This window comes from Rattus norvegicus, chromosome 4 (genome assembly GCF_021556685.1).
Source record: "Rattus norvegicus strain SHRSP/BbbUtx chromosome 4, alternate assembly SHRSP_T2T, whole genome shotgun sequence".
NCBI lineage: Eukaryota > Metazoa > Chordata > Mammalia > Rodentia > Muridae > Rattus > Rattus norvegicus.
The window spans coordinates 61494824-61507500 of NC_141537.1; positions in this window are offsets into that span (position 1 = coordinate 61494824).

Consider the following 12677-nt stretch of genomic DNA (forward strand, 5'->3'; position numbering starts at 1 on the left):
TTCAAAAGAAAGGAATCCTGTTTTATGACAGAATGTGGAAAAACATAAAGGATTGCTTGCTTACTGAAATAAATCAGTTACCAAAAGGCACTTCCTCCTTTGTATGTTGTCATACATCATGTGTCTGAAGTAGTCAGATCTAAAGAAACAAAATTAGAAATTTGTTACCAGGAGTGAGAGCATCAGAAAATGGAGAATTATTGTTCAATGTGGATAGGGTATATATATGTTGATATATATATATATATATATATATATATATATATATATATATATATATATATATCATAGTGCACACTTAAAAATAGATGAGAGAAAGGCTAAATAGCTAACAGTATTGACTGACTGCTCTTTTAGAATACCTAGGTTCAATTCCCAGCACCCATGTGGCACAACCACATGTAGTTTCAGTTTCAAGGGAACTGGCATCTTCTTGCTTCTGTTGGCACCCAGAATGCACATAGGGCACAAACGTACATGCAGGCAAAACACTCATTTATATAAAATAAAATGAAGAAAAGTAACACAGTAAGTTTATGATTATGTTTTTACCTGATAAAAATTTGATTGATATTTAGAAATGTCAAATAGCTAAGAATAAATCTAATAAAATTGCAAGATTTTTTTTTTTGGTTCTTTTTTTCGGAGCTGGGGACCGAACCCAGGGCCTTGCGCTTCCTAGGTAAGCGCTCTACCACTGAGCTAAATCCCCAGCCCCAAATTGCAAGATTTTTACATTGACTACTAAAAATATTGGTAAAAGAAATTATAGAAAATATTTTCATTGTTAATATAGGCTATAGAACTAAGACTTATTATTAGGGATACAAATGGACTAGATAGTGACATGAGACAGATGATCTAGAAATGAATTCACACCTACACGATCATGAGATTTCTACCAAAACTCTGCTGGAGTTCTGTTGGGTAAACAGTGGTCTTTTCATGAAGTGAAACTGAAGACATTAATATCCATGTCGGGTTGGGGAGCTTTGCCCTCTAGCTCTCACTAAGTAGTTTTATGTGGATCACAAATATGTGTAAGATAAAAGAAAAATCTTAAAGGAAACAAGAATGTCATCATGACCTTGAAGACAGGCAGCAACTTCTTACGGGGTACACAAACTTAGTACTCATAAAGGGACAGAGTGATCCACTGAGCTATGCACTTTGTAATCAGAGCTGGTTTTCTGTTAAAGACTTTATTTACAATGTAAAAATCAAGAGCTAGAGGGATGGTTGAGTGGTTAAGAGTACTTGCTGCTCTTCCAGAGGACCCAGGTTTCCTTCCTAGAACCCATGAGGTGATTTAAAATTATCTATAACTCCAGTCCCAGGCCATCTAACTCTCTCTCTGGCTTCCATGGCCAACAGGCACACATGCAGTATACTTACATGCCTTGCAGGCAAATCACTCATATACCTTAAATTAAAAATAAATATATTTTTAAAGAATGTAGAATATCAGTTAAGTCATAGACTATAGGATGTTAATAGTATATAGTTGGATAAAAAAATCCAACTAGTTTGTCTGTTTGTTTTATGTGTGTTGGTGTTTCACCTGCATGTGTGTCTGTGTGAGGATGTCAGATCCCCCAAAACTAGGGTTGCAGACAGTCATGAGATGCCATGGGGTGCTGGGAATTCAACCCGGGTCTTCTGGAAGAGCAGCCAGCTATCTTCACTGCCAAGCCAACTCTGCAGCCCAAAATTCAACTATTTTAAGGGATGGAATGTAATTATCACTCTACAGAAGAAATTCCAAATGAAAGATCATATGAAGAAGGCCCTGCCATCATTTTACAACAGAATAATGTAAATTTCAACCATAGAGATATGTCACCATGCATCCATTAAGAGTGGTAAATTTGAAAGACTATTGCACTCAAGTGTTACAAAGCCTACAAGCAACCTCAATTCTCATACAGAGTTTGTTTGTTCAGTTGCTTTGGGAAAGTAGTTATGTGTCTGCTTGAAAACCCAAACATTTATCTACTTGATTGAACTACTCCCTGTCAGGTATTTACCTTATATAAATAGGCTTGTACAGAAAGATTTGGACAGACAGGGTCTCAGCCACAATGGAACACAACTGCAGCAAGGAAACAAAAGGGAAAGACAATCTGGAGCAAGTCACACATGTGTATGGTAGGTAAAAGTAATGGACTAGAGTCCACACCCCTTTAAGTGAAGTTTGTACTAAACCAATTAGTGATGGTAAAAATTAGAAGAGTAGTTATCTGGAGGCTGTGTGTGTGTGTGTGTGTGTGTGTGTGTATGTGTGGTGGGGGAGAGGTTATATTTACTCAAAAAGATATGAGGGGGGGGAGAAGTATTGGACATATTCTACATGGTGATCCAGAGGTCTGTGTGAGTTATTTAGACATGCCTTGGTGTGCAAAAAGCTGATTTGCTCCAAGAACATCTCATACCAAAAGCTGAATACTCAAGTCCCTTCTAAAATTAGCATACTATGTGTGCGATCTGACATTTATCTTTCCATATACTTACATAGTGTCTAGATTATTAAAAAGTTTCTAATACACAGCAAATGCTGTCAAGCTGTATTGTTTATGGAGCAATAAAATAATAATAATAATAATAATAATAATAATAATAATAAATAGTAGACATATCAGTGTGGACATTTTTTTCAAATACTTTCAGTTCACAGTTGGCTGAATCTTCAGATGAAGAACCCTTTATACCAGGGCATAGGAAAACTTTCTGGGATGATGGATGAATTCTATACCATGATCTGGGCTAAAGATATAGATAATAATACCTACTCATTTTATTGTCTAGAATGTATGCTTTGATTTTATAAAGTGTGTTAGAGAGAAAGTAAATGATGGATCATGCAGACAATCTAGAAAGCTTGTAGGCTGAAGTGGGGAAATTGCAGAGAAGCATAAATTCTATGAAATCCCTCTAGGTGACATCTAGTCTTCTCCATTAAGTCTGGTGTAGATCACTGGATGTTGAGGAGCACTTCCAGGTATGACAAGGACCCTGGAGATGATTTTGCACATATTTGCTGGAGGTCAAGCACAGACTTTTCTGTGGGTTTCCCGTTGCTTAAGAGAAAGCCCCACCTGTCATCTTGATGTATATTTGCATAGAGCCCCGAGTTAAACAAGGTCAGAAGGCTTGGCTAGTAATGCACCTAGGTTTGAATGAAGACTGGCTGGTAGCTTAGACTAACTCCCAGGAGTTCCAGGCCAGGTTTATTTAGAAAGAATCCATGGACTGGAGCTTATCTATAAACCTGTGATGACCCACAATGACACGGTGTGGAAACAGAGAGTCAATGTTTGAGAAACGCATTGCTAATGAAGGAGTAATCTTATGCCTATTGAATATACTATTATAAAACTGGAGCATGTATGTTGTGTGTTTATTTCTTTTCATTTCATTCCTAATTTGTTTTCATTGTATATTACAAAAACATTGGACTGCAATGAATTAGAACTATTGAAAAGGAGAAACTGGTCCTTCATTACTGATGCCTTTAGGAGCATCATCTCAGATTCACACGGGGGTGCATCCTAGCACATACGGAAGAACTTGAGCTAGGTCTCTGATAAGTCAGAGGCTGCTGCCTCTTAATTGTAGTTTCCATAGTTACCAGCCACCACTGATGAGAATATGAGCATATCTTAAAAGGAAAACCCAGGCATAGACTGAAGTCAGAAAGGCAGAGCAGAAGGGAAGGAGAGTGCTGGATACAAGGTGGGCTCCAAGCAAGAGAGAGAATCCAGGACCCTGCACACATGAAGAAGTTAGTTTAGCTGTTTCCATCTCAAAGGCAGAATTCCTCAGGATTAATGACGGGATATTGCTACCACAATTTCCCATGAAGAATATGGAATACAGGTGACCATAAAGGAAAGATGGCAGGAAGACTTCTGGCTCTCCATAATCAAACACAAGATTGGGACCCTCCAAGGCAAGCCTCTATCTCTACCATTGTTGGGGTCTCTGCTGTAGTCTCTCACATTTGCTCATTCCTGTGTTTATATTTTATTCAATAAATAAGACTGCTTGGAGCCATGCGGCAGAGCTCAGCTAGTGCCAGCTAGTGTCTTCAGGAAGCCTTTATTCTTTTATTAGAGCACAAATATGTAGGGTTTACAGACATTATATTCATTCTTTTGGCTGAAGGATGGTGTATTGGGCCAGGAAGGGTTGTGCCAAGGGTGACGATGTTGATGCACTGTCTTTAGCATGTGAGATGTGAAGAGCAGACACATGGCAGAGGGTAGGATACACACTTTGCCATGTAGCTCACACCAGTGGAGGCCCAACTCATGCTTGTCAACTGAATGACCCAGAGCCCACCGAGATCAAAGCTTTGATAGTCCTTCTCAGCTCATATCTGGACATCTTTGAGAAGCCCCTTATGGCCACTTGGTTTCATGTAAAACTCAAATTTGTATATAGCATCTCAAGATAAATATCACCTTCTTTTTACAAAACAAAAGGGTCTCTCCTGGGGCTCAACACTAGAGGACAGTGTTGCAGCCTGTTAGTTCTGAGGGAGGAACTGGAAGCCAAGAGAAGGCCTGATGCTGTTTTGCTTAAATATTTGGATTATGTGAACTAAGAGGCAATCCTGACTCAGAATTATAGACTTGTAAATCATTCTAAAGAGAGAAGGGCCGGGAACTGGGGAGGCTTGGGATGCAAGTTTACAATCTCTCCAGAAGACCTTGAAGGAATTACAGTCCCATAACTCTCTGGAGCCGGGTCTTTCCTGCAGCTTGGCCTCAGTTCTTGCTCAAGGACCCCCGGGAAGGCCCATCTGGGTGCCAGCAGCACGAGGCCTCTGTAAGGAAATGGTGAGAAGATTGGCATAGTCCCTAGCATCTGGGCTTCCGTGTCAGTGATTCTGTGGGGCTGTGTCAGAGTGAGCTGCCAAGAAGTTGAGACCAGGAGGCACACAGAGCTGTAGGACCAAACAGCAGATGGAAGGTATTCTGTGGATTTCCGTGCCATTCCATACAGTCAACCAATTTGCATTGGGTACTATGGAATTGCATAGCAAGACAAAGCGAACTCTTTGTGGATGATTCAAATGTGCGGAAGGAAGCCATTTTTCCTTTTCTTTGTCTTGAACATACATCTGGGCTGCTGCATTAGAATGGTCTTCTCCGAATTCTCACCAGGGAGAAAATGCCTGCGCCTTAGGGAAAGGCACAGCCCAAGAGAAACTCGCTGAAGTAGCTGGAAATAGTCCTCTTCTATCTTGGGATGATGTATGTGGTAGGACACCATTTTGGTAGATGACTATCAATATGTTCAAGACCTTCCCCAGACTCAGCAGTGGCTTCTGTCATGACTAGGATGAAGAGGTGGCTCCACCTGGACAGTTTTGAATGTCACATCAGTGGAACAAGCATCCTCGTGGGATCTGGTGTGCAGGCCTGGAGCCCCAGTCTTTGCTTAGGCAGAAGAATCACAAGCTCAAGATTTTCCTCTGTTACAGACATTTGAGACCAACCTGGGCAACTTAGTGGAGCCTTCTTGAAATGGTAATTTAAAAGATGGGAGACACAACTAATAGTAAAGTGCTTCTTTAGAATTAAAAGCCTACGATTCAATTGCCAATACTGAATTTTTAAAACAGAAAGGAAGAATAAAGGGAAAAAATATTCACCTTTAATGAGGTATGCATACTATGCATGTGTATGTGTATGTAACACACTTAAATCTCGCAAAGCATGGCCTTTTCACAGAGTGGGTAGAAAATTATAGAGATAGAATCATTCAGTTTCCAGTCATACATACACTACTAAGTGTCAACCAGTGGCTTGATAATTTTTTTTTTCGTAACTACGATGCATCCCACAAAGAGACCTATCCTTTGTTTCATCACTAAATATTTTGGATAACTCACCTCAACACTCATTCTCAACAGTTAATAAGTAGGATCTCATGAAATAAAACAAACAAACAAACAACTTTTGTACAACAAAGGACACCATCATTTAAGTAATGAGGCAACCTACAGAACAACAAAAAAAAAAACTTTGACAATTACACATCTGACAGAATCTTATCTAGAATATATAAACACACACACACACACACACACACACACACACACACACACACACAAAGCAGCATCAAGAAAACAAATAATCCAGTTTTAAAATGAGGTGCAGAACCAGAGTTCTCAAGAGATGAAATACTGATGGCTGAGTAGCACTTTTAAATAAATCTTTTTTTTTTCGGTGAGCTTTAAGTTTAGTATTCTTTTTGTGCCTTTTTTTGTATTATTTGTTTGCTATAATTTTGGTGGGTTTTTTTGGAGAAAGAGAAAAAGAACATGAAGTTGAGTCAGGAGGGAGGGCAGGAGGATCTGGGAGGATATTGAGGAGGGGAAAACATGAGGAAAATAAAAAAATTGATAATAAAAAGCATTACTAGCAAAAATTGTTCAGTAGCTTTCGTCATCAGGGAAATTCAAATTAAAACTGCTTTGAAATTTTATCTTACCCTGTTCAGAATGGCCAAGATCAGTAAAACAAGAGAAGAGAAGAAAAGGAAAAGATCCTGGGAGAGTGTGGAGGAGAGGCGATGCCATGCCTACAAGGAGTGGAGGACAGGAGATGTAAAGCCATGTGAAGGAGCTGGGAGAGTGTGGCCAGAGGGCTGCCCAATATAGAATATAGAATATAGTATTTAGAATTTAGTAAGAATATAGAATTTAGAATTTAGTAAGTAACAACTTGGCATTTTTGGCCAGAGGTGGAGTAACTGAGTAGAGGTTAGGAAGTGGCCCAGCTATTGTTCTGTTTAAGATATATCAAAATATAAGACTGGGTGTGTGTCTTTCATTTGGGAAACCAGAACACTGGGGTGGGTAGCAGACCTGCTACTGAAATTTATTAATTAAAAAATATCACTACAGCTGTTGCCCATGTGCCTGAGTGAGCTAAAAGACAAACATTGCATGCTTTCTCTTATATGTACATGGTAACATTTATGCTTTTGATGTGTGTGTTTAGTAAGGAACTGGGGATCTTGCAAAGAAGGAGATAAAGAGTATGGTGTTGTAAAGGAATAAAAGCCAAATTAGAACAGAAAGACTAAAGGGGTTGGTGATGGAGGGCAGAGTAAAGGGGAGACTCTGAGGAGGGATAACTAAAGTCCTTTTGAGAAACCATTTGGAAACCTACTACTCTAGAATCTCATATATTATGTATGAATGGAATTTAAATGGATTCACCATACAGTGCGGGAGTCAATGCCCCAACTAGATATCATCTGTTACCAAATTCCCAGTACTAGGAGTGGATTACATCTTTTTGAGTAGTTAGTAAACGATCCCCAAACAGCACAGACTGTTTCCTTCACAACTTGATGGTAAGGAGTAAGTAATCCCAACAAACTCATTGGTTCATCAGACTGAATTTGTCTGTCTTTCTGTCTCTCTGTCTCTCTGTCTCTCTGTCTCTGTCTCTGTCTCTCTCTCTCTCTCTCTCTCTCTCTCTCTCTCTCTCTCTCTCTCTCTCCTCTCTCTCTCATAAGGAGACTTCCTAGAAAAAGTCACAGACCAATTGGTGCTGGACAGAGATTGGTGGGTCTTGAGGAGTACTTGTTTGGATCCTACTATGGAATAATTTGTGCAATTGAAACTGCACTGTCTGAGGGGAATTCTGCACTCCTGGGGGAATTCTGTGCATCTGTGTTCCTCTTAATACATGGGGTTTGTCATTGGGATAACCCCCAAATAACTAATGGATTACATTAGAAAATGTAATGTAATCCCTAAAAGTAGCACACATGGGATATTTTGGCAAACAAGCTATGATGGCAATTGCAAGACTCCTACTGTGAGTGATATGACATACACCTGAGGCTGAGCCATCTTTTTAGAAAGAGCCTGCTCTCATAATGGAGGTATTACAATGGAAAAGGTCACACAGTTGTTATCCTCTTCATTAGCTTCAGATTTGTCATGGAAATTTGGAAAATAGAAAGATGAGATGTGTTAGCATGCCATTTCTTTCCTAGTGAAGTGAGAGGAAAAGGGTACTAATTTGGTCTATGCTCCTGATCCCTTCCTAGGATCCAAAGAGTTGGATCCATGGACAGTGGTATGGGAGAGAGATAGATAAAAGTGATAGAAGATAGCCCTCACTCAGATCCAACCTTTAACTCAGAGAAAAGGACAATCTATAATTGTGCATAGAGATAGGGGACTTACTAATAATGGTCCAGCACAGAAGGTCAGGATATGATTTGTCTCTGAATTGAGAAAAATATTTAAATAAGAAGTGAAAGAGCATTCACATCCTGGCTTGGGTAGGCTTGAGAGATGGGATCAGTCTGAATGTTGTGAAAGTGGAGAAACTCAGGAGAGAACTCATTCCTCCTTGAGAGAAAGTCTACATAATCTGAGGCAATACGGGGAAAACAAGTCTCTTGTGGACTGTTTCACATGAGCCATTAGGAAGACTTGGCTATTATTGGCTAAAGGCCCCATGAACATTAGGGACTGGAAGACAACATTATTGAGGGAATTGGTCATGAGGGATGTGGGTTTATGTTCAGTACTTGAGTCCAGGTAGAATTGAGTTCATAGGAGAGTCAAGAAGGAAGTTAATTCAGCGGGAACATTGGGACTTGATGTGGGATGTTAGTGGATTTGCTGAGCCCTGTGGTGGTATGTGACCTTTATGAGGTAGAAGAAGCTGTATTGAATCGGCATGATTTAGATTGGCATTTAAGCCAGGCTCCTGTAGTGTACAAAATACCCAGGAGGGGACAGAATATAAGAAAGGCAGGCCATGGGTCCTGTTTGGACCCATTTCAAAGCAAATATGGCAAGATTGTGTTAAACTAGAGTTCCTAGGGAAAACTTCATTAGAATACAAATTCAGTGGTGCTCGAGTGCGTGCGTGCGTGCGTGCGTGCGTGTGTGTGTGTGTGTGTGTGTGTGTGTGTGTGTGTGAATCCCTGGCAGGTTTTTGTCATTGTTTGTTTGTTTAGTCTGAGCAATAGTTCACAGAAGGTATGGATGGTACGAGGCACAGAGGCACAATAGAAAAAGGTTATTCTTGTCCTAGGAATGGACAGTTATCCTCCAGCAGTACGCTATATGCATTTCTCCTCTGCAAGAAAGTGTACTGAGGATGGAGATAGCTTGTTTAGTTAGGACCCTTTAAGCATCCAGTTATGGCTGCTAGAGAGGCAATTACTACAATATCAATCAGGATCCTGTTGGACCTAGGGAGCTGGCTTGAGGGGTTGGCTCTACAGGCAATAATGTATCCTTGATTTCCCTCGGCATTGGACCCAGCTAAGCCAAGCAGATGGCGAGATAAGTAGTGGTCCTATAGCAGTCCTCTTGGATGAGATAGTTAAGTGGCTCATGGATAATGAATGCAGATTGTAGAAAGCTAGAAATACAAACTGATGTATTCAATATTATACTTTCAGTGAATGATTGATATAAGAGCTGAGATATTTTCAGGCATATTGAACTTTTCTAACTTTTGCTTGTTTATTTTGACTTTTTGTTTTTGAGACATGGTTTTACTATGTAGCCCACATTAGGGTTGAGCCCTATGTGACCCAAACTACTCTTGAACTTGTGGTGAGTTCTTCTCTCTCATTCTTCTCTCTCAGTCCCTCAAATATTGGAAATATAAGCATGTATCAACACACCTGGCCTTTTCACTGAGTAGCTGAATCCCAAGACCATGTAATTGAAATGGGTCAATCGGTCATGGGCCTCCGACAGTCCTGTCCATCTTCTGCATGGGGAAGTTTATCATATAATATTAACCCTTGAGTTAACATTTGGGAAAACATCTGTAAAAATAGTACAAACAACATTTGAAGAACCTTGAATGAAGGCCCTCTGAGTGGGGATTAAAAAGGAACTCCTGGGACTCTCAAGGTGGTTGAGTAAGAAGTCAAGGGCCAGGAGTATTCCAGAACTGGATAGTAAGCCCCTATTGTTGAAGATACTTCAGAATTAACTAAAGGACATGAAGGAATAAGCTGGGGTTACACTGAAAGCTCTCTGGTGTCTGGCATTGGTACAGGTAGAAAAGTTGCTTGGGGAGAATTGCGGTCAGTGGTCTGATGGTCAGCATGCTAAACAAAAACTTAGTCAAACTCTAAGGTGAAACAGTGACACAAATATCATAGCTACAATGAATCTGTGATTATATTTAAGGCATGATCCACAGAAGAGAACTAAGACTTGGTACCATAAACCTGGCTGAGAACCTATAGCTAGAGATCTTAGGGAAGAGCTTAACTCCTATTACTTTGATAAATAGATAGAGCATAAAACTGCCCTCTAAATATTTATCCATATATTTATATTCCTGAAGCTCTCATCCTTTATCAAAGAAGCCTCTTATTGTAGAGGGTGGTGGTTAACAGAGAGAACCACAACCAGTCAGAGAACAGAGAATAACTGACTGCACAGTGTTCAGCCTCAAATGGGACATCTGTGTCATTCCTCCCTCCAAGTGCTCATTGTGAGAAAAGGGTCAGGAAGATAGTCATGGCCAGAGACTGAGAAGGAGTATTGCAAAAGAGCATTGTTTTGGCATTTCAGGGCTGTTGCACTCATGAGCTCACAGCAGCTGTGGCCACCTGCACAAAATCAAGCCAGCTAACATTCCAGAATGTATGGGAGGGGATCATGAGATCCTATGAGCTATTGGCAGTTGGATGTTTGTTGAGGGAGAAAGTCAGTTTTCTTCAGGGGTGTGGTCCACGCTCCATTTGATGGCCCTGTGGACTGAGTGGATTATAAAACAAAAAAGAATACGAAATTAGGATGTGTGCACGTGTGTGTGTGTGCGTGTGCATGCTGGCATAGTGGTCAAGTCAAAACACATTGCATAAATGTATGAAATTCTCAAAGAAAGATCAACAAAGATTTTTTCTTTTAAAAAAATTTTTATAATGATAATGAAAAAGGTAAATGACTGTAAGTAGATATAGAAATAGCTGAAAAATATACATGACTTGCTCGACCCCAAGCTAGATATAATCCCAACATGGAGAGGTGACCCATCCAGCAGGTCCAGTTATTCAAGGTCCCAAAGAGGCGCTACCTGAGGGTCAAGGCGGGGAGAAAAGAAGGAGACCAAGCAAGGTTCTGTTGTCAAGGTCTCGTTTATTGAGAGGAATGTACAGCATTTAAAGCTCTGAAGCAGGAATTGAAGCAGGAACTGAAGCTTATGGCGGGGGAGTACTGGGAAGTGCCCAAGGACATAAGGTAAATCATTAAACTGCAAGATATCCTCCTTAGACACTGGCAACAGTCTTCCAGGGACAAGTTCTTTGAAAAGGTCAAGTCCTTCTCAGGAATCTGCTAAGGGCAGGGCTTTAGCTTTGCTTGGTTCGGACTCTGGTCCTCAACAGAGAGGGGAGGTTGAACATGGAGTTTCACCCTTACCTACGGAACTATTGACAATTGATTGCCATTGAGAGAAGGTAGAGTGTTCTTTAATAGAATTCTGTTTTGTAGTAAAACCACATTTCAGTGGGTAACCAGATATCTAGGACATGTAGCAGTACAAACTGTATTTGTTGGGTTAAAAAAGGACAACACAAAGTTGGGAGAGTTGGGAAGAAGGAGTGAATCTGAGGATTTGTGGGAGGGGGACAAATATGACCAAAATCTGTAACTTCAATTTTCTTCAAACCTTATTTATAATAATGGTTCTTAAATGCTTTAACCCCCTTTGTGTCCTACCATCCATTAGAGGTAGTGGAAAAAAGGGATATAGAGGAAGTGGACCTGTTGAGAAAGGTTCTTTGGAGTGACTCTAGTCTGTGTTGTCTGGGAATTGGCTATTCAGTTTATGGGGTAGCAGCGGCAGATGGATCCATTCACAAACACCCTGTGGAATAGCAAACATGAATCAGCAGCAGTTACACTACCTAGCAGAGAAAGCCAGGCCTCAGCCTCAGCATGATTCAGCAGGAGGGACTAGGAGGAACTCCAGGAGAAGTTCTCAGTTGTGTCTCTTTCAGTGAATTGAGGATCAGCAAAGACGAGAGACCAACAAGTGTTGCACAGCTAGCTCTACCAGCAAGCCTACCTCAGACTTTGGCACTGTCGGTGGAGTCCTTATATATTCCTTCCAAACATCACGTGTCCTTCATGAGTGTAGCCTCAGCACATGTCCTGCCTCAGAATATGTGTCTGTCTCAGCTGATACCACTCTGCCATTCAGCCTGAGTCCTTCAACGTGGCAAGAAACTACAACACATCACCACAAGGTTTTTGGCACCTTTCTCTCTATGGTGTCCCAACAAGTGGAGCTCAACTATGCAATGCAAGGCAGACCAATACATGTGTGTCGTTAGCAAAAAAAAAATCCTTTATCATGCATCCGTTCAAGTGCTTGCTTTAGCAGAACATCATTTCTCCTGTGTCTGCTTCAGCCAAATGTTCCTTCATGAGTCTACCTCAGCCAGCCACCTGTGTCCACTTCAGGAAAGCACTACCCGTGTTTGCCCCAGCAAAACACCGTCCAACACAACTGACTTTCCAAAGAACCCTTAAGTTTCCACTTCAAAAATCTACTATACAAAGTTCTTAAAGAACTCATAAAGTGCTAAAGAGAACAAAGGAACAATGGGGAAAAAAATCTTCAAGCAGAAGCAAATAAGGGATTCTTACCAGAAAAAAT